This window comes from Passer domesticus, chromosome 2 (assembly GCF_036417665.1).
Source record: "Passer domesticus isolate bPasDom1 chromosome 2, bPasDom1.hap1, whole genome shotgun sequence".
NCBI lineage: Eukaryota > Metazoa > Chordata > Aves > Passeriformes > Passeridae > Passer > Passer domesticus.
The window spans coordinates 119,420,314-119,439,638 of NC_087475.1; the positions used below are offsets into that span (position 1 = coordinate 119,420,314).

Here is a 19,325-nt window from a genome sequence, read left to right on the forward strand (position 1 = left end):
TAAATTTTATGACTTGCAACTGTCATTTTTAAGTTTAGTTTTTTATAAACAATGGACAGATATATTCATCACTAATCTGTGACAGAGATGCATTCATTTATGGCTCGTACTAGTCCAAAAAATTAAGATAGCCTTTCTTTTTTTACCCCATAGGAAAAGTACTTGAAAAAATATAGTAATTCTTCTTGTCTCAGTGAATCAGAATGGGTTATAATAGATAGAATAAATATTCCTGTACCACGCTTGCCATCCTCCTCCTCTTTATCTTTGCATTTTCAAATAAAGGAAAGAAAAAAAAACTGAAAAGAAAAATAAAAACCAGCGTTATTTTGACCTATGTAGCTCCTTCAGTCAGTAATTTCCTTCAAAAAAATCCATTAAATGAGTAAAAAATGATGTGCCTGTATGCCTGTGGAAGCAGAGGGCTCCAGTGGGATCTTGTTCATTCTGTGAGTTTCTGTGACCTCTGGATGAGCAGAGCGCTGCACATGAATATGTACCAGCCAGGCAGATGTTACACTTACTGACCTTCACTCACTGAAACTGATAATCAGTTTGGCTGTCATTCATTGTCCTTTTGAGGCTTTCTGGCAGCAAATGAATGCCAAGGAGACATATTTGATCCTGCAGGTCCTGCCAGAAATTAGGTTTGGACTTGGATATTTTGAAATGAATCTGAGTCGAGTTTGACAACAAAGGGAAGGCTGCTGCAGTAACATGTGCAGGTGATGCACCTCTCAATCTGTTTGTATTCTCCAGACAGGGAGAGATCGGGGCCCTTTCCTGCCTTTGATTCAGCGGTGGATATCAAGGCCAAATACACAGTAATGTCAAAACATATAATTTATTTAGTTATGCAGACAAACTGCCATGGAAGTTGCACCTATGTAACCTAGTGAATGGGGCATCAGTGTTTGAGTTAATAACAGGCAAAGAATTAATTACCAGTAGCAGAAGTCTTCAGCTTTGTAATTTGGAATTTAGAATGGGGTGAGGACACACATTAAATATTAAGATTTTTTTTTTTACACAGCTGTTAGTGTCTTGCATAGTGTAGTTTTCCACTGAGTAAATACTGTTTGATTAAAAAGTAAATTTCCTACATTTTTAATCATTTATGATTTTTGCCTTTTTTGTCCCCCTTACTATTTCATTAATGGTTTTCAGAGGTTCTGCAGAAGTAGATGAGGATGAGCAATACTGCACCTGTATGTGCTGGATAAAAGGAAAGTGGCAACAGAAGAATAATAATTTTTAAGAATCAGAACATATGAGGATTTTAAGGCTGCAGAGGCTGCAGTGGGACACAGGCCTGTGCTTCACAACCATCTAGAAACTCAAAAAAGGTAAATATGCTGAGTGTGCTTTTAAAGTGGAGTGAAAAAGGTGAGGAGAAAAAAAAAAGAATAAAGAAATTTAATTAGTAGTAATTGACAAAGATTATCTTGTTATATACTGGAATTTAGACTGCAGGGCTGTAATTGCAGCTTTCAGCTGAGGAACATCCAGGACAGCTCATCAGGAATGTCAGCTTGGTCCTTTTTCAGTCTGCAGTTTTTATGTGCTGGTCTATTCTTCTGCCATAGCTGTACATGTCCAGAGGGCTGTGATGAACAGGAAAGAAACCCTGGACAAGCAACCCCCTCCCTCTGCCTCTATTTGCTCAAAGGAGAGGAACCAGAAACTGATATTCTCTCAGGAATGTTAGGGTGATCCCCTGATTATTTTAGCCTTCAATTGCCTTTCCATTAGCAGTGGTGTTCCACTAAAACACAGGTGTGAGGAAAAGAAGCACAATCCTGCTTCTAAAATCCTTTAGTGAGCTCCTAGGGTGGAAGTCCTTAATGGTTTTGCTGCCCAGCTGACCTCTGAGTGTTCCAGGGCCTTTGGGGTGTTGTTGGCCCTGCTGTGTGAGGTTTGCACCTTGGTGCTGAGCCAGGGCTGGCAGTGACCTGGGCTGTTCATAGCACAGCTCTCAATTTTCACGGAGGAGTTTGAGTTTTTCAAGCACTCTCCAGCCACGTGAGTTCCCATGCCATTCACTAACCCAGGCTCTTTCTTATTCCAGAGCTTTTAGCCTCTGTTTCCGTGTCACTGCTGAGTGCAGATATGATCCGTGCTGGTTAAAGAGGTGTTCAGAAAGATGAAAGGAAATGGCTTTTAGACAAGGGTGAAATAGTATCTCACTTGTATCCCTGAATGTATTTTTCACTTTGAGAATTTATATGATAATTAAAAAAGAAAAACCAAACCTTACTGCAGATTTTTAAGATTTTTAAAGATGTGTTGTTAATAATATATACATGTTCACTGTAACTACATTATCCATAATTCCATGTGGGTGTAACCAAGTAAATTTCTTTTAAAACTTTCAATTTTCTTTTTAACAAATTTCAAAAATTTTCTTTGAAATCTAGCAATTGTATGTAAGAAGTTTGATTTCTCCATTGACGTTTCTGCTTTTCCAGTTGTGAGTTCCAGCTGGAAAAATCTGCAGTGCTAATGGCAACTAAAATCTGATCAGCAGCACAAAACCATCCTCAGAGTGATAAACAACCACTGAATCCTTTGAATCCTGTCCTGCCTGAGACCTTAATCCTGGCTTCAGAATGAACACTTTTTAAAATATGGAAGACAATTCCACCTCTGAAAAATTGTTATCCCAGGGATTTCTACAACACAGTTTCTCAGTTTCAAAGGAAAAAAAACCAGGAAAATATTTCTGACTGTGCAGCTGAAAATTAGGGATCAGGTAGGGTGATATGAGGAGAATCTAACTTTGCAGTTTAGAGAATTCAAGAAAAAGGATGCCAATGTTTATTTTCCAGGTTATTTGGCTCAGAAAAAAAAAAAATCCCTGGGTATGTTTATTCTCCACTTGTTATCTTTTTCAGGGTGACAGTGTTATCCACAAACGTGTGCAGAAGTTTGCTTTGTTTGGTTTATTTTTTCTGGGAAAAAAGCACTAGTTGGCTTGTACCTTACCAAAAAACTGTTATTGTTGGGCTTACACATGCAAGTAAATAAGATATAAAGTGACATAATGGTATCTATTCAGCCAATTCCTGTTTGTTGAACCAGCAACCATTAGTGGTTGTGAATGGGTCTCATTGTGCTGGTGTCAATGAGGTTGTGCTTAGTCCTGTGAACTTGAGAACAGTTGGTTATGGCTGAGGAAAAGGCTAAATAATAGGATTTGAAACAGTGTTTTGCAATTACCAAGGCACTGTGACTGAATATTTGTTTTACTCTGGAGAGAGGGATTTTGTGTCCAAGCGGAGATGCCAAGCAGAGATCCTCAAAACTAAATGTGCAGGACTGTTTCAGTCTGTCTGGGAGATCTGTAGCAAATTCTGTGGTGCTGTATGATGTGCTATTTCCAAATTCATGGTTCTGAGTCTTTATTGGACTCCATGATTTTGATATAGCCAGGTCACCTCCAACGTGAGTAACTCCTTTATTTGTGTTCCCCCATTGCACAGATCCCAAATATTTTTAGGTCTGCCAAAGTTGTATGATTATAGTTAAGAAGAGGAAGCATCAGATCTTCTGCTGAGGAATGATGATTAAAGAGATGGTATTTTTATCTCAATTATTATTTATTAGATGGACACAGAAATCACGTGGCATAATGCAATGGTGTCCTATAGTCCCTTGGCAGATGAGAAGCTGTTTTCTTGCTGGGACCTTAGGAAGTGATGGGAAGGAGGAATTGGTTCACTCAAGATGCTGGAGACTGAGCCTCAGAAGTCAAGTCATTCATCCAACCTAGGGAAAAGGTGATCCTGGTCTTGGGACTCTAATCTTTTGTTTGGTTTTTCTGTGGCCTGGCTGTTCCCTTGAGGTAGATCAGGGCACAGGGAGGAGTTCAGAGTCTGCACAGTTTTTGTGTCTGGTACTGTGCAGACAATGTAAACAACTGCATTGCAGTCAAAAGGGATGGGATGCCAGGGAACTCTACCCTAGAGTGCCTCTTCCTCTCTCTGCTGGACTGAAGAATATCATTGGCATGTACATTTTCCTCTGTTATAACTGGTATGCTGGTCATACTTAAATTTATCATAATCCACTGAAAGAAGTTATTGGGTTTTTCATTACCAATCATGGGTGACAGGAAGCAAAGGACTCTAAGAAGGAATCTGGAAAGGACATCAATTTTGAAAGGCAGAGAGGAAGGCTACAGAAGGAAATGTAAACAGATTTACAGAATACCTCACTTGGTGTTACTAGTGAAAAATATCAATACACCAGGAATGGTAATTTGGTACGTTGGTATGGGAACCAATGTCTTTTGTTTCAGCACAAATTGCATTCTGGACACAGCAGAAACCTATGGGAAGGTGAAAATCTCTGATTTCCTGGCATATGTGAGATTTAGCAGAAAATGTTGAGGACAAGATAGGAGTTTGCAACTACCTAGAAAAAGGCTAATTTCAGTACCTATGTGCTGAAAAACACACCCCTGTTTAAATACAAGACTGCAGTAATGTGAACTTACAGGGAGCAATTATTTTTTTGTCAGCTGTGTTGGTCTCTCAGCCTAAAGACACCTGCTGAACAAATTCCCACTCTCATTTCAATCCAGAAAATTCACAGGTGGTTCGTGTTAGATTATGGGGACCTTCATGGCCATCATTTTGATGTTACTACTCCTCTGCTCACTGTATTTCAGTGCTTTGATCAGGGGATTGGTTTTCCTTATAGTCACAGATGGTTGCTGTTTGACAGGCTGACAGGCAGACAAAGTAAATGGGCATGAAAATATAATATTCCTTTGTTTTGGTGAGTCAGGCCAATGTCATGTGGGTAGACATTGCTCTGTAGTCCTTCTAATTGTACTAGGATGGGGAGAGGGTATTGTGTATAATGGCACATAGGAACCTTGCAGCTTTCTTTCCTGGACTGTCTTGTTGAGGATTTGATCAACAAATCTGAATTTGCAATGATTTTTCACTGTTACCTTTTCAATTAAGGTGGTAAGTATTGCCATCATAGAGCACTGTGAAATTTGGAGGGGTTAGTCTGGAAAAATCCCATCTGGCAAAGATGTACCTGATCCTGCATATCAATAGGAGTTTTGAGCAGAGATCAATAGCACGATGAAAAGCTACATAATTATTGTGTGTCTGTGTCTGTATCTACTTGCCTGAATTCACAATGCAAAAATAAATAAAACACTCAGAAAAAAAACCCCAACCAAACAAAACAACACTTCAGGTCACTAGAGATACAGCTCCTAATATAGCATTAAATTAGTTACCCAGGCAGTGTAAATGTTTTTATGAAATATTTCTATATTATGAAAAGAGAAATCTAATAAATCAATACTGATTTTGAAATTGATTAAATACTTTGGATTAAGGACTGTTGCACAGCATTTGTGGCAACTCTTGACGTGACATCTGGTCAGTGAATTCTCCTGGGGTAATTTTGTGGGATTGGAAACCTGGTTTTCTGTAAAGAAATTGTTACTGACCTATTGATGCGATTTGACATTGCTTCCTTCTTTGGCAGCTTAGGCAGTAGCAGAGAGAGTTGGTCCCATCAGCCCTTACACTGATCTGTTGCCAGGTAAACAAGAAACAGAATCAGATAGGGAACAAGCTGACTGCCCTCTCTCCCCTCAAAACAAAGCAAAAAAATAAATTTATGATGTCATCTTTACCTCATTGTTTATCAATTGCGCTGAGCCTAAAGCTGTACTTTTTGTCATTACCTTGAAGATACAAATGAAATGGGTTTTGCTTTATTGATACATTACCTAGTTGAAGAGCTACTCTTAGTATTCAGTACTTTAAATAAATTTTTTGGTTATAGTAAATAGTTGAAAGAAATCTCCATTACCAGAGACCTTTTTATACAGTTTTTTTCTTTTCTGTGTCCTGAACAGTTTGGCTGGATCAGGTTTAGCTGGTCAATTAAGATAAATAGTGGCTTGTTAAGCACTTGTGTTGAAAAGGAAAAGTCACCATGTTATTCCTAAGGGCATGGGAGAGAAAAAATGTTGATTTTTTCTTTATTATTTCATCTATTTTGGAACCTAGTGGTTTTCAGGCCATAGCTTCATATTAAGATCTTTGAGAGAGCTCTTGCTACAAAGACTGCATATCCCATCAACCCAAAATTAAAAGAGTAAAACACACTTTGGGGCTGGTTTCAGATGCTCATCTTCTGCCCATGGAAAGCTTGATGGTGGGGCTTGCAACCAAGAATTTTCAGAACTTTGGTCATATGCGAGGAATCCTAGACCGGTCAGGAGTTCTGGCCTCCAGTTTTGGAAGAGATATTTTGGTTCACTTTGGTATCTTGGATTTGTTAATCTCAATTTTCAAGGACAATTTTGCATTAATTGTGGTGTCTCCAGCTACTGAAAACAGTTTATTTTTACGGAAAATATTTTAAACCATTCAATTTATTAAAAATGGTAGATATTGTGATTTTAAAATAGAATTTGCTTTTTTCCTTAGGCATACAATTGCAAGAGATTATGCTGCAGTAAGAAAAAGAGTAGTTGAAACTTTCAAATCTGTGTATTCAGATATTTTCCTAAAATTCCTACTATTCCTAAAATATCAATTTACAATCTGTGTAAATCAACACTACCTCTGTACCAATAGCTTGCCCTCAGTTGGGTAAACACAGTTGAGTAAATTTCTGTAATATGATATGACTATCAGTAGAAACAAGTACAAATATAGATGTAAAAGAGATATTTTCACAGATTAAATTACTTGGTATTTGTTTACTGATGCTTTCTCATATTGAGATAAATTAAGGTCAGGAAAGACCATATCTCAAAAAAAAAAAAAAATAAGGTCAGAAGAGAGAGAACACAGAAAATCTCATGAAGAAGCAATAACCAGTAATAGTATTGTAAAAGCGTTAAAAAATAAGTATGGAATGCATGCATTGAGTTTTAAGGATAAGTTTCTGGATGTTTGAAGTGGATGCTAATGATAAAATTATTTTTGATACTGAGTACTAAAAAAAGCTAAAGATATTTCTGTGTAGCATTTGTGTCTGAAATAATTATTGATCATGACTAAGTCAATCTGCCCTGGAAACATGTTTCTTTTCAGTTGTACTTGTGTTAGATTCTGCTGTTGCCATCAAGTTCTGTTGCTTCTCCCAGAATCTAAAAGAAGCTGATATTTATTTCTTCCAGCTCTGTGTTATGAAACAAAAGATGGATTGGAAAATAACTGAAAATGTTAATGGTTTTATCACCGAATTGTTCTTCAGTATATGACACGTGAGGCTTTTTGGTGAGCTGTGTGAAGATCAAGGCACAGATACACTGTGATCCATGTAGGCTCAGGCTTAATTTCTGAGTTAAGTCCCAAGCTTTGATTGTGTGCCACTCCATTGTGATCTTTCTATTATGAATCTATAATGGCAGCTCCCCAGTCTGCCTTCTGAAGAATCCTACAAGCTCTCTACACTGCAAACCTCACTTAGATCTGTAAGACAATCTGGCTGATAGACATATTTATTCAATGTATCCCATGGCATAATTTTTTTACTGTTTCCAGCTCCAGAACTACTACCGTTAATTTTCTCTCCCTCGGTTTCCATAAAATTTATGTCTTTTTTGAAAAAGGAAAATAAACCCAAATGACTAAAACATTCTTATTATTTCAGTTCAAACATTATGACTAGGCTGTTAACTTTGGTTACTGCTAGCAAGAGTAACATCATCCGTCTACCCTTCCTCTGTGTTGAATTAATGGCAGGGTTTTTATTCATCTTAGCTGATTTTTTTCACTTTTCTCCATGTGTCTATCACTTCAGGAAAATTAATGAGTCAACATTGTACCAGTTCTAGAGAACTGATAAATGAGAAAAATCAGTCAGCTTGTTCAGCTTGTGTCTTTGCATTAAATCAATCTTGAAATAATTTATCCTTCCCACGAGCCTTGCAGATACACAGATCTCATTTATGCAGCTTCTGTGCAACTTTCTTCACAGCTTTCATTTGATTTGCTTATCCATGTGCTTCTGCTACTAATGTTGGATACTGGGCTTAATAGGATGGATGGCAAGTCTTCGTGGTGTTTCAAATACTCTGAGTAAATCAGATCATTAAAATACAGCTTAACCTAATGGATCACCCTGGAGTGTAAAATAAATCCTTCTCTACATAAAAATGAACAGAAATGTGGTTTTTTAGCATCTTCTACAGACTGGAAAATAACTATTAAAATGTATGTGGAAAAATAGTATGAAACACTGTTTGACTTATAATTCCCTAAAGCTCAGCTTTTACTCCTCTGTCCACATCTTCCTTTGGGATTTCACTTGAGGGAGGAGCCATTTCTTTGCATTTTGTTCACACAGTGCCCTGGCATATGGTTGGGTGCTCCTTGTTGCAGGAATAGATTCAGTTTTTAATCAGAAACCTCATTAAACATTGGTTTATTATGCAGTATTCCAGTGTAATCAGATTTATATATGCCAAGACCTTGGTCAAGAATTGAAATGTATTAAAGAACAGAACAGAAATTTCTGTGCTTTGTAAGGCACATTTTAATATTATTGCTTTTTCTGACAGGTGAAATTGTCTCAAAGCTCATTTGTGCCTGGACTGCAAGGGCTGAAGTATCTCTCTGGGCACTGCAGAACTGCTGTGGCCTCAGAGCTCAGCACCCCCCACACCTTGGGGGAGACTCTTGGTTTAGACACAGAACCTGCTTGATCATGTGGCTGCTGACATCCCTTGTCAGCCACAGAGGACTTAAGGATTTTGATCACCAAGGCTGTTTGGACTTGGATGCAAGAGCTCCCAGGGGTATGTTTTTGGGGTCCTGATTCTTCACTCTTGTCTGGTCTTCCATTCAGTCTGTGCATGTTTTATTGGCTCCTGTCTTTATTTTATTTTGTAGTAATTGGTGTGCATGTAAAGGGACTGGTGCCAAACTGGCTCTCTGCCTGGCAGAGCACTGGGATGCAGCAGAACTATGTCTCCAAGCCTGGGAATGAAGAAGTGTCCCCAGGCTAAGTTAAATGTCAAAGGCACTTGTTCTTGGGAGGACTAACTGGAAGAACAGAAGTAAGAATGTGATCTGCTAACACTTCACCACATCAGAGATGTGGTAATTCTAGGAAAAAAATGCCATCATGGATGATTAGGACACTGCTAAATATGCATTTCAAGCAGAAAATTAAGAATCCTTCAAAAGACCTTTAAGATTCTCTATAAATTAACACTTGCAGCAGGTATTTTAAACTAATTTTGTTGCCTGTCCCACTGCTCTTTGCCATTTGATGCAGTTCCTGCTCAGCCTTGCTTTTTTGCTCTGTTTGGCTTATCTCTGGCCAAGGCTTTAATCCCCTAATAGCAAACTGAGGTGATATCAGCACTCAAATTCTGCTGTGATGTGCAGCCACTTTATCAATGTGAGAAGAGCCTCACTCCCTGACCCTGGGAGCTGCACTACAGGGCTGTACACGTGCCACCAACATGCAGGTCACACAAAACAGCCAGCACCAGGCACCACCCCTGAGATTTCCAGCAGAGCAAATAGACGTGTCCACCTGAAAGAAAGAACAAAGGCTGGAGCTGCTGCTTCACAGGTTTGAGGATTACTGCTTCTGCTTGAAAGATAATTATATGTTTTATATACATTAAATGACTGTGCCAACTGAAGAGTAATTTTAGCACAGAAAGAAAAGGTAACTTAAAAAACAATCAAAGGATAAACAAAAAAGATGAATGTTCACATTTTTATTAAGCCTCAAACAAATGAATAAGCATGAATAGTTAAGAAAAACATAAGCATGAATAGTTAAGAAAAAACATTAGAAAAAACCCTGAGAGATACAAAGTCTTTACTTTGTCTACCGCCATGTTTTCCTCCAAGTCTGCCAGTTTGACTCTAAACTGACATCAGGCCTCAAAAGGACTTATTAATCTAGGATGTGAAGTATTGCTTTCTCTAAAAGCTGAAGAAAATATAAAATCAGAACAGAACTCAAAGGCTTAAATACTAAATTTCTTAGTAGTGAGACAGGAAAAAACCAAACCTGAACGAGTGCTCTGGGCAAGTATTTGATTTCTTTTTAAAAATTCTTTTTCATAAAATGCAATACAATGTTTAAAAAGTACAGAAATGCTGATTGGAAGGTCTTCTTCTTTACAAAGAATATCTCCAGAAAGAATTTCATGGTGCAATCCAATTAGCCTTTCTGTAGCTGCAAAATGCTTCACAAAACCAGCTCCCTAAGTTCATGTCTATTGAGCAGTTCAAGTGAAAATCTGTCAGTGGAACTGAATTAAAACCATAGAGCCAAGGTCTCTCCTAGTATAAATCATGTACATTGCTATAATAAAACAACATACAACAGAAGCAATTCTTCACACCACTGAGTTTTTGGCATGGGAGTTGGTCCCAGAATCCAAGTCTTACTCTTCCAGCTTCCATATTTCATAATGTGTCAGAAAACCTAAACTACAATATGCTGTAATAATTTTGTGACATTTGAGAATAGAATAAATGTGACGTGGGATCTGGAAAAGCTAAAATAAGTTGGGATTTATCTTATTTTACTTTTTGAATGGTCTTGGTCAGGCTAGTAAATGGCACTTTCTCATGTGTAAAATGAAGTGGAGGTATTGTACCATGTCCTGATTTTACCAGTTGAAGCCTCTTTCTTTTTCCAAAGTCATAAAGTATATGTCAAGCACTCTGAGCAACTCCTTTATGCCTTGCTGGCAGTGCTGCAATTAGTATCACACTGTGTCATATTCGAAGCTCAGTGACTGTTAAATGTGCTATGCCTGCACCACACTAACTACTATATCAGTCATTTCAGATGACCCCCTTGAAAATTGCTGCCAAAAGTTTATATGTCAGAAACCACTTTAAAAATGCTTATGAAGTGAAGAATTTTCACAGCTCTTTACCTCCTTAAATACTAAAAACTGTCAGTCAATGAAATCAGGCTTGACAGTTTATATTCCAAGACTCACTGTTCAAAGATTTGCTTGAAAAATTATTCCTATCATCTGTCAGCAAGTGGTTTCTGTGTTTAGTCAGTTGCTCACTTTTATATTGTAATGCCCACTGTAAGTTGCTACAAAAGACCTGCCAGAACCCTTGGTATTGTTTTTATATAGGGTGAGCCAGGGACATCTACATCAGCAGTGTCTTCAGTTCCAAGCAATTAAAAAAAAATATGACCCAGAGATTTACTGAGCAGTTAACAACTGATAAAATTTTTAGAGAAATGAGATGAGGGGTTTCTTAAATTTTAAGCATTTGAACTGTAAACTTATCCCATACATCCACTGCCAAGGGTGAGGTTTGATTTATGGCTGAGTTTCTGTTTATTTCTTTTAATTTCCTGGAAAAATATACAGGTGGGACTTCAGTACTGTGGCTGAGGTCCAAGCCTAAGCTCACAACATCCATAGGATAGAATTTAGTCTTTATTTTATAAAAGCTGCATAGCCATCAACATAGTGCTAAGAGTCAATATCTGCAGTGAACTGCTATTAATTAAAAGTTACTCACTCTTTTATCTGTAGATTAATGACTGTTAAAATTAATGAAAAATGTGTACCAGGACTTTGTGTGCTCTGTTGCCAACCTGTACCAAACTTTTTCTCTTCCTTTCCTCATAACACTGAGGAGGTTCCTCAGTGCCATCGGTCTTTTTGCTCAGCCTGATCAGGTGAGGGATCTGGGTGTTGGGATTATTCAGAAAGCAAATTTATCTATTCTGAAGGCTATCAACAGGACCTACCCAACAGACCTGCTCAAGGCATAATAAATATCTGGCCCTAGGACTGGGTTCTTCACAAAAAAAAAAGTCATTTAAAAATTGCCTTATGTTCATCTGTCTTTTATATAGGAGAAGACAGGTTCAGTGCTCTCTTCACTGTCAAAGGACTTAATTTCCTTTTGTTTGCTTACCATGAAATGACCCCAGGTGAAGTGCAGGACTTTGTTCTGTCCCAGGAAGAGGGAAATTCAAAAAGAAAAGGAGGATATCTGTGTCCTTGTCTTTTAATTGCTGTTGTGTTTCACATGAAACTCATTAGATGGAAAAAAAAAAATAAATGATGGGACTGAGAAATGACTGCAACCTGCCCTCTATGTGTTAACTGTGGAGATTTTTATAGCCCTGTTGTGGGTGCTGCCTCTTTTTCCAAAAAGGCATACTGTCCCTGAAGAAGAGCTAAAAGAGTTTTCTTCCTCATTTAAAGCTGTCTTTTTCTTCTGTGAAATGGGTTTTGTAGATCCAGGAGAATTAGTCAACCAGCAGGTCATTCTGTCTGGTGCTGCCTTGCCTCCTGCAGAAAGGAAATGCAACTTCCACAGATCCATCCCCACCAAATGCCTAGTGGCAATCAGGAATTTGCCTGCAAAGGACAAACTGTATCACAGAGCTGCCTCTTAATAAGGTATGTCTATATAGTCCTTATAAACGTCTGTGTGTTTCCGAATGTGTTTATAAGTATTTATGGCTATAACAACATAGGTATAAAAAAACCCACTATAAATGATGCCAAATGAATGCATAAACCATGCCTAAAAGTGTCAGTGGCAAAATCTTCACTGAATTTCATGGGCATTCAACCAGGCACTTCCCAAACAAACAAGGTTTTGAGATTCTCTGCTGGATACAGAGAATTGTGGGAATCAGACTGACCTACTCTAAAACAAAGGCAAATTATCTCTCTTGGACAGATTTCTCTACTCTGTAGAGGAATTGCTCTGAGAATGGAGCCATATTTTAATTATATGACATAAGAATAGGTTGTATCTAATATTCAGTTTAGATACATCTTCCTTGGTGTCATAAATAAGTGTGATCTACTATAGCAGGTATGATTTAGTAAGAAATAAAATAAGTTGCAAGGGAGTTACTGCTTTCAAACCTTTTTTACCTATATAACACCAGTCAAAAATAAAGGACTGCTAAATAGAGACTCTAGGGGAGATGAGAGGAGGATCTCTTATTGGTCTATAGGGACAATACTGCTTGGGATTTGGCAAAATTTATTGCTGAATGCAAAATCTTAGTACGACTGCTATAGGTTCTGGTTTTTTGTTTTGTGGGGTATTTCTTCCCAAAGAAGCCCAGAAGCCACCATGGAAGATCTGCAACCATGGAATTTACTACAAAGCTTTTGAGGTTTAGATTGCCTGATGAGAGCATGAAACAAGTCAGACTAGAATGCTGAATCTTAATAAAACTGGACTTCTTAACCACTTGCTGTGTTATCCACCATTGCTGGAGTGATGAACCTGCGTGAGAACACAGGAATCATTTTACACTTTGTAGATGCTTTTCAAAGACTTATGTTCCAAGTGCACAATAGAAATATGTGATACTTTGTGTATTTCCCAAAAAATGCAAAATGATGATAATTTCAGCATGAGGAACATTGCCTGCCCTAATCTTCAGGCTAAAGCAGATGTGTTTGAGAAAATGTCTTACTAAGATGACAAAAGAAGGTAAAGGGTGCTGAAGAAGAATTTTGCTGTGAGTAGTGTAAGCTGTTCTTTTTTTTTTTTTCTTGATGAAATTGAATAACATAATAAGCAAGCCTCAAATAGGCTGGGTTAATATATTAATAGGATGGGTAACATTATTAAGGTGGTCCTTCATAAACAGAAGTACTATCTAATCAGTATTTATTGCATTGCATTTCTGGCTATGGGGCTACCCTTATCTTCGTTTCTATTTTGATCATACCTCAGTGGAGATAAGGTCTAGGTTGTCACTGATCCTGACAGAGCAATTCCACTTGTAATTCCTATAGTTATTTGCCATGTTAAATTCCTGGATCAGTTTAAAATCCTCCTGCTGCTTCTGGAGTTCATGGCTTGTGGAGAAAATGGTGACCAGACAGGTGTCTCAAGCTGTTGTTTGATGGTGGGAACACAATACATTTTCCATGGGTCATCTGAACAACCAAAATATCTACATTTGTGATTTAACTTGGATCTGTCCACACCCTGCTGTGGAATTCAGGAATTTGTTGGGGTTTTTTTATAAACCGTAGGAGTGATCAGTGAGCTTTTTCTGAGGTCGAATTTTCAAGGAATTTCTTAGCAGTTTTTGTTGTCCAGAGAAGGATTTGCTTTCCAAACCTGTTTAAAATCCTTTGCCTTCTCAGTGCCTTTGCTCTTTGACAACCTGGTCGGGGGAGTTCAAGCAGGGGTCAGCCCTTGTGGTGCCTCTCAAGTGCTGCTAGATGGGAAGTCATCCGAAGGTGCTGCATTCTTCTCCACTCACGGGAACCAGCCCTTTGTTAAATTAATGCTTTATATTCACTTATATTCAGCACTTTTAAGACTTCTGCCTTATTCAGAAATGTCTCTTGAACCTATGTGTTTATTTACTGGTTTTTACAAGCGCTGTCAAACCTTGCTATTGCAGTTTATGTTTTTAACTCCAGGTTTTCATTCTCTCCCAAGAGCTTTCTACCTCCCAGCAATGTTTGCGGGAGAAAAAAAATGTTTTACCTGAAATAATCTGTGGTTTGGAGTTTCTCCTGACTCTCTTGTAATTCTGCTTATCTGAGGCAGAGTAGGAGGATGCTAATTTCTACAGCACAATTTGCTAGAACTATCTGTTAATCCCAACATATCAGAAACTTTGTACAGGATAAAAAATATTTCTGTGGTCTGTTTCACATCTAACAGTCAGGCTGAAGTCTTTATTGAGTGTTGTACTAGTCTTTCTTGTGAAGACCCCTGGATGCTATTTCAAAATACATAAACCAGCCTACATCCAAACTGTGCCAACCTATATTTTATGTAGGATGATCTTTTGGCCATATCTGGTAACTGAGGCAATATTCAGGATCTTTGTCATCAGCAAGCACATCGTTTGTCAGTGCTCCTTTAATGGTGTAAGCCTTGCAAGGTACAACTTCCCCAGCTGGGCTGGGGGCATGGAGGGGAAGGGAGAACATCCTTCCAGAAATCACTTTTCAATTGCTGGAGTCTCCAAACACAGTTTATCTCTCATTGGTGCCACCCTGAGTTGTAGAGATATCTTTTTGTCCCCTTAGATCTCTATGGCTGTTAAAACACCAGCTTTGTTAGTCTATTTCCTTTAAGCCATGGCAAATGTTAAATCTCTGTTTTACTAAATATGTTTAAATTAAGTGAACAAATTAGTTATTGTCTGATTACTTCAGTCAGCACTTTTAGTTGCTGTCTTGTCACAGAAAAGATTAAATATATTAGTGTGGAGCTGCCAATTTGGTTTCTGACTTATCTTGGTGCAACATTTTAATTTCCCCTATCTGTGGTTCATGATATTTTGTTACCTCAAGGAGAAAAAAATCCTGGTGGATTTTGTTTTTTGTTTTTTCTTTTTCCCCTGTCATTTTGGCGTTTTCTCATTTTTTCCTCCCTTTTTACCTCCCTGCTCTTTTTTTTTCCCCTTTATTTTTTCTTATAATTTTCTTTATTTTTGTCGTTAATATTCCTTTTTTTTTTCCTGCTCCAGCACTTGAAGGATGTCAGATTTCGTCACAGGAAAAGAAGGAATGCTCTATACTTGTCAGAGAAAAGTACCCTTTTACACTGTCCACCTCTGCAACAGGCAGAACAATTCTTGAATTGCTTTTTTTTTTTTTTTGAGCTTACCTTTTTGAAGGTAACATCAAGCCATATCAGCACAGTGCTTAGTCCTCCCTGTGCTTCCCATAGAAACTAGATTTTTATGGATCCACTCTCTTATGTCTTGAAGGAAGGTGCTCCTTCCCTAAAGCCAAAGGAAACAAGGCCACATGGCTGACTGGAGTATTTGTGAATTGAAATCATCAGTGGTTGGGAACTGAGTGGATTCAAATCCCTTAACACAGAACCAGGTTAACTGATTTATGCAATAGCATTGCTCCATGTACTTCATAAGGCAATTTAGTACTGTGCCCTCCCAAATGGAATATTAAAAAAAATATTTAAATTGATCATAAACCTGAGAAAGAGTTTTACTAAGTGCTTAGCCAGCTCAGCTATCGCTTGTGATCCTTGCTTCATGCTATAGCTCAAATTTCATTAGAAGCTGCTTTTCATTCAAGTTAAATAATCCCTTAAAATCCTTATGAAATTGGAAGACACACATGCTTGAACTGTTTTTCTTCTACATTATGCACACATTGCACAAATAAAGCTGACTTTCAGATAATGATTTGCACAGTACTATATAATATAAAAGCATCTGAAATTTATAGCATGCCACGAACTGTTTAATACTCAACAGTTTAACTGCTGTGTTTCCACAGCAAGCTGTAATAACTAAGGATTTAATACAGAATCTGATATCTGGACAATTATTAACATTGTTTTCCTAGTATTTCACTGCCTGCTTGTAAACACTAGTTTATTGAAATGTATCTACATGGTCATATAAACTGTGAAAAAGACCACATTGTTTCCTTTGCCAGAGGTAGTGCAGATGTAATGAAAAAGTCTGGACCTTGAACTTAAACATCCAATCCTATATACACAAAAAAGTACATCCCTTCCTACCACACTATTTTGACCTTGTATAGCTGTTCAGGCTTTTGACAAACAGCTAGAGGAAGTTGCTGCTCTGGAGATCTGGTTTGTTTGAGTTAGGTTTTTAAACTCTGTAATTCCCTTTAAAGAACTAGGGTTCCCTCCCTTCCCCCTTTATAATCTGTAAAAAGGAGGAAGGGCACTTCAATGTACAGTGTTTTTTTTACTGCTGGATCTTCTGCCAACAGAAATGTAAGGTTTAATTTTATTAGACTCTAGAGATTAAAAATACGGTAAGAGTCTCAGTAAATGGTTATGAGTTTATATATTCATGTTTCAAAGTAAGTATCTTCTCTGATCTCATTTAAGTGTATTTTAAAACTTGTCCTTTCATTCTTTATAACCCTAGATAAAAGATTTTAGGTAAGGCTTTAGCAGCTGTACAAAACAAAACCAACCAAATAAAAAAAACATAGATAGGAAAACTGTTGCCTAGGTGTTGAAGCCAGTGAAGTGTAATACTGACTGGCACAAGAAATCACAGGTCATCCAATAGGTTCAAAAATTAGGGTAGGATGTTAAGGATTTAGCTCAGTTTACCTAACTGAGGAAAGCCTAGCTGAATTGGCAGTCAATCCATACCATCCTCCACAGTGCTGGGGTTTGTTTTTGGGAAAGAAATCTACCTTGTTCATCAGGAAGGGGAGAAGTGGAGAAAATTAGCGGCTGTTTTGATACGGAGGATGTAATAACTTAAGCTGCCAGCTAAGCAGAGTTAAGTCCAGAATCTGTACAAGTAAAAGTAGCTTTCATGTATTTTTTTGTACAGATCTTCATTTTCTAAGGTTAAACCTATATTTCCAGACTTAAAGTCTACAAGAGCTTCCTCTGTAATCCATGGCACGTGTTTCCTTGCTCTCTAGCCAATGTTCTTTGGCTAGATCAGATGTTTCAAAGCCCCTTCATGGAACACTTTGTTCACAAAGTTAAGTACCTGGCAAATGGAGTCAGGTTCTAACCTGGCAAAAGATCCTTCCTTGTTGCTTATTCTCTATAAAATTTGCTCTAATAGGAGAAATTTCTAATAAAATTAGGTCTCCAACTAACCTCAAACACTGCACAGCTGCTTCATATCTATATCATCTATATATATACCTATATCTATATATCATTTATATAATCTATAACTATATAATCTAAATCTATATCTATAATCTATATCTATGTCTATCTATATTTCTGTTAGAATTTTACATACCTGACTATTAAAACCTATTTGATGGGATTTTAGATCTAGACATAAACATATCACAGATATGTCAGAGAAAGCATAATCTATCTCTGGTCCCTTTTGAAAAGTTCAGACACACAAAGGTACTGTTAGTATTTTGGATAAATTGAATCTTGGAGGGAAAAAAAGGTGCAAAACATATGAGCAAGAAGTAGAACATTACCTTAATAAAAAAGAAAGTTAGAAACCCTACTAGGCTTCTCAATATTTTCATAGGCTTTGCACACCAAACATCACATGGTGGTCTTTTTTTTTGTTTGTTTGTGTGTGTGTTAATGTCTTTTAGATGGAAAGGAAATTCCAAACAACTCTTACTTGTCCTACTTTTTTCTTTTTTAAATTCTTATACATTCTCAAAATACACCTTCCAATATTAGAAAATAAGTGTAGAAAATAATTACCTGTAGAAGAAAAAGCTTTTATTTTTAGCTTTATTTAACTATTCTTTAAAATGGCAATTGTTTTTTTACTTTATTTTAGTATGAGTAGGTATTTTCTTCATTTACAGGTAGAATAGATAGTTCCTTTGCTGTCTCTCTTACTACTAGGTTTGATTCATCCACTTGTACATGAAAAGAGTGAGCACAGAATGATTCTCTGATTCAGGCTGTGGCTTTTTTAAAGTCTGGTGAGTGTATCTATCACTTATTCTGAGTTTATATTAAATACAGATAACAGAGGAACTGTGACTAAAAGACTAAAAATGATGCAACAAAGACACAGGGCACTGCATTCACCAGTCAATAGCCCTGTTTGCCTTTTACCCTTTAGAATGACATTTAAAAAGTCCTAACAAGGTCTAAAAGGACTTCAGTAATTCTGTTTGTTTTTTTATTTTTCTTTCTTTCTTTTTTTTTTTTTTTTTGAGTAAAGTATAGAAGTGTCAGATAACACGAGAAGAAAGGATGTAGTTCTTTTTAGTGAACTTTTTTTCCTTCAAGTTTCTCCTCCTTGGCTAAACAGACCAGCTGGTACATATATATATATATATATATATATATATATATATATATATATATATATATATATATATATATATCCACCCACTTTTTTTTCTTATTATGTAGCAGGAGATATGTTTCAAGACCAGATATTTGTTCTCTATGTTCCAGCATGACATGGGGTCTCCCATGCACATATAAAAGAATGAAGAGAAGCTTTGAGCAAAATCCAAGTGTTTTAGTACTCCTCAGCTGCTCTCCAGCACTGCAGCTCATTTCCTTTCACTCTCAGATGCCCGTTCCATAAATGTACTGCCAAAACCTCATTGATTTTTTTTTTTTTTTTTTGCAAAGCCTGCTCTTGCTCCAACAGAATTGTAAGAACAGTGGCCAAAGTTCTGATAGCTCTATCACATCTTTTAACACAGAGCTGAATTTTGCAAACCTTGGTTTTGCCAGCCTGAGGTACGATTAAATAGCCATGCCATTTTAAAATGACTGAACTAGGACTTAAATGAATGTAGCTTAATACCTGAGATATATTTTCTGACAACCTGGACTTAGGGTAAGTAAATTCTGTGCTTTTACTAGGCTGGTTTGACAGAGTCATCTGGCATAAATGGGCTA

The 19,325-nt window shown here is 37.3% G+C and overlaps 2 long non-coding RNA genes across 21 annotated transcripts in view; both read left to right on the forward strand.

The window, feature by feature from the left end:
- Nucleotides 1–10,683, forward strand: part of LOC135294968 (uncharacterized) — a 51,166-nt gene extending 40,483 nt beyond the window's left edge. For 16 of the 20 annotated variants that reach the window (XR_010356989.1, XR_010356993.1, XR_010356996.1 and 13 more), the window contains 2 exons: nt 1,168–1,346; nt 8,552–10,683. This is a non-coding gene — a long non-coding RNA (uncharacterized LOC135294968). Of the gene's footprint in view, nt 1–630; nt 726–759; nt 825–1,167; nt 1,347–2,468; nt 5,167–8,551 lie in introns of those variants that run through there. The other 4 variants (XR_010357000.1, XR_010356983.1, XR_010356985.1 and 1 more) reach the window with 4 other exon arrangements.
- A 1,562-nt stretch (nt 10,684–12,245) lies between these two features.
- Nucleotides 12,246–15,075, forward strand: LOC135295632 (uncharacterized). The gene is made up of 3 exons (XR_010357766.1): nt 12,246–12,406; nt 13,082–13,491; nt 14,129–15,075. It is a non-coding gene; the product is annotated as an uncharacterized LOC135295632 (long non-coding RNA).
- Nucleotides 15,076–19,325: the final 4,250 nt, after the last annotated feature.